The sequence below is a fragment of the Ornithorhynchus anatinus genome, chromosome 5, assembly GCF_004115215.2.
Source record: "Ornithorhynchus anatinus isolate Pmale09 chromosome 5, mOrnAna1.pri.v4, whole genome shotgun sequence".
Taxonomy (NCBI): domain Eukaryota; kingdom Metazoa; phylum Chordata; class Mammalia; order Monotremata; family Ornithorhynchidae; genus Ornithorhynchus; species Ornithorhynchus anatinus.
Window position 1 is genome coordinate 67,321,736 of NC_041732.1, and position 3,741 is coordinate 67,325,476.

A 3,741-nucleotide genomic window follows, 5' to 3' on the forward strand; every position below is an offset into this window, starting at 1 on the left:
GAGTTTTTTGGGGGGATTGGTTGGGGGGGGGGGTGACATCCTAAACGGGTTTTTGGTTTTTTTAGAAAAATGTTCCAGGAAGCAGAATGAAATATAGACTGGAGAGGGGAGAGATAGGAGGCTGGGAGGTCAGCAAGGAGGCTGATGCAGTAATCCAGGTGGGATAGGATGAATGATTGGATTAACATGGCAGTAGTTTGAATGGAGAGGAAGGGGCGGATTTTAGCTATGTCGTGAAGGTGGGACCGACAGGATTCAGTGACGATTGAATATGTGGGTTGAATGAGAGAGGAGTCAAGGATAATGTCAAAGTCATGGGCTTGTGAGGCAGGAAGGATGGCGGTGTCATCTACAGTGATGGGAAAGTGATGGGGAGGACAGGATTTGGATGGGAAGATAAGGAGCTCTGTTTTGGACATGTTAAGTTTGAGGTAACGGGAGGACATCCATTTGGAGATGTCTTGAAGGCAGGAGGAGATGCGAGACTGGAGAGAGGATGAGAGATCAGGGCTGGAGATGGAGATTTGGGTATCATCCACATAGAGGTGGTAGTTGGAGCCACGGGAGCGAATGAGTTCTCCGAGGGAGTGGGTTTAGATGGAGAATAGAAGGGGACCCAGAACTGAACCTTGAGGGACCCGCACAGATAGGGAGTGGGAGGCAGAGGAGGAGCTCGTGAAGGAGACTCCAGAGAGATAAGAGGAGAACCAGGAGAGGCAGAGCCAGTGAAGCCAAGGTGCCACATAGGTCCTAAGGTCTCACAGTCTTAATCCCTATTTTATTAATATTAATAATAATGGTATTTAAGTGCTTACTATGTGTCAGGCACTGTACTAAGTGCTGGGGTGAATACAAGCAAATCAGGTTGGACACAGTCCCTGCCCCACATAGGACTCACAGTCTTAATCCTCAATTTACAGATGAGGTAACTGAGGCACAGAAAAGTTAAGTGACTTGGCCAAGGTCACACAGCAGACGAGGGGCGGAGCAGGGATTAGAACTCAGGTCCTCTGACTCCCAGGCCTGTGCTCTTTCCACTCGATTATGCTGCTTCCAGAATAAAGAGGTGGTTCACGGTGTTGAATACAGCTGAGAGAGAAGGATTAGGAGGAAGTAGAGGCCATTGGATTTAGCAAGAAGGAGATCATGGGTGACCTTAAAGAAGCCAATTTCGGGAGAGCAAAGGGAGCGGAAGCCAGATTGGAGGGGGTCAAGGAGAGAATTGGAGGAAAGAAAGTGGAGCCGGTGGGTGTGACAACTTGCTCGAGTTTGGAGAGGAGAGGTAGGAAGGAGATGGGGTGATAATTAGAAGGAGCTGTGAGGTCCAAGGAGAGTTTTTTAGGATGAAAAGTCATGGGCATCTTTCAGATGTATCATCAATCTATAGTGCTAAAAGGGTTGCAAAATGATTCTTCATCTTGCATGTCTTCCTGCAACTCCATCTCTTCCAACAAGCTTTCCTGGGTTCATCTCCCAGCACCCTGAGCCATATCATCCCTTCAACCACTTCTAGCTCCTCTGAATTTATGTATATTCCTCTTGGCACTCAGATCTGTGTTTGTTCAATTCTTTTTTACTCTGACAGCGGTGTAGATATTTTTCAGGTTTGCCTCCCCCATTAGAGTGTAAGATCTTTGTCAATAGGGAATGCTTGTCTCGTCTTATGCCGTCGAGTCGCTTCCGACCCATAGCGACGCCACGGACACCTCTCTCCCAGAACGCCCCGCTCTCCATCTGCAATCGTTCTGGTGGTGGTGGTGTATCCAGAGAGTTTTCTTGGTAAAAATACCCAAGTGGTTTACCACTGCCTCCGTTCACGCAGTAGACTTGAGAATCTGCCCTCAATCCTCCCTCCTGCCGCTGCTGCCCAGCACAGGTGAGTTTGGACTTGTAGCAGATTGCCTGCCACTCGCTAGCCACTGCCCAAGCTAGGAATGGAACGGGGAGGCCTCTGCTCGACTCTCCATCCCATAGCCGAGACTGGTAGAGGACTGGAAACTTTCCAGGTGCCACCCTGAGGGGGGGTAGGGAATGCATCATTTGGTTATTCGGAATTTTCCCAGGTGGTGCTCAATAAGTGTGGCCACTACTTCTACTGAGAATGAATGCTAAGAAGGCCACCATCATACTGTTCCCCAAGTCTTCTTTGGGGCCAATGTCATAGCATACTGAGTTGGATGGGCTAGTGGTCTGACCCAGTATAGGAGTGCTCATGGTCTTCTATAGCATCCCTGACACCACCAACCCTCTAGACTGTAAGCCTGTTGTGGGCAGGAAATGTTTGTTTACTGTTGCAGTGTATTTTCCCAAGCGCTTAATACAGTGTTCTGCACGCTGTTAGCGCTCAATAAATACGGTTGAATGAATGAATGAACCCGAAGATGCCAGGTTTGAGTCTTGCTTGGTTAGTTCAGTCCACATTTCCCCACTCCTCAAGAACCTCCAGGGGCTGCCCATCCACCTCCGCATCAAAGGAAACACTCTACTTTCGACTTTAAAGCACTCAATCACCTCGCCCCCTCCTACCTCAGTACTCTTCTACTACAACTAGCCCACACTTCACTCCTCGAATACCAGCTTGCTCACTGTATCTCAATCTCATCAATCTCGCCGCCGATTTCTCTGCCCCTGGCCTGGAACACCCTCCCTCTTCATATAGGACGGATGATCGCTCTCCCCACCTTCAAAGACTGACTAAAATCACCTCTCCTCCGAGAGGCCTTCTCCAACTAAGCCCCCATTTCCTCTTCTCCCACTTCTGTGCACTTCGATTTGCACCCTTTATTCACCCCTCCCCCAGCCCCACGGCACTTATATACATATCCGTAATTTCTTTATTTATATTGCTGTCTGTCTTCCCTTCTAGACTAATGAGCTCACTGTGGACAGAGAAGGTGCCCCCCTCCCTCCTGGCCCTCAGCTCAGCAGGGCCCTGAGTGAGGCCAGACAAGGAGCCCATGGAGACCCAAGAACATTGAACGAATGGACACAGGAAGGTGCCTGAACTCTGGGCATTCCAACCCTGAGCTTCGGGTCCGAGTCCAGCTTGAGAAGGGATGATGGAGAGGTGGGATGAGAAAGCAGCGTGGCTTCTGGCCCTCAGTTACCTTATCTGTCAAATGGGGAATAAGAGTGTGAGCCCTATGTAGGACAGGGACTGTGTCCAACCTGACTAACTTGTATCTATGCCAGCACTTAGAACAGTGCTTGGCACATAGTAAGCATTTAACAAATACTATAATTCTTATTATTACGAGCATGGCTCACTGGAAAGAGCCTGGGCTTGGGAGTCAGACGTCATGAGTTTGAATCCCAGCTCCACCACTTGCCAGCTGTGTGACTTTGGGCAAGTCACTTAACTTCTCTGGGCCTCAGTTACCTCATCTGTAAAATGGGGATTGATTGTGAGCCCCACGTGGGACAACCTGATCACCTTGTATCCCCCAGCGCTTAGAACAGTGCTCTGCACATAGTAAGCGCTTAACAAATACCAAGATTATTATTATTGTTATATCTTGTTCAGTGTGGGGACCAGCCGAGCAAGGCCTGGGGTGCCTCTCGGCAGACCTAACTCTTCTCCTTCCCCCCCAGCCTCCAATCCCCTTCCTTCTGTTCCCTGTCTTCCACTCTTGCCCTGGGCCAGCTCAGCAGGGAAATTGCGCAGTGGCCTAGAACTGGCCTTGCCAGAAACATGAAACTGCTGGGTCGGTCCCCTGCCCCCATTCTGCCCAGTCCCAGCCC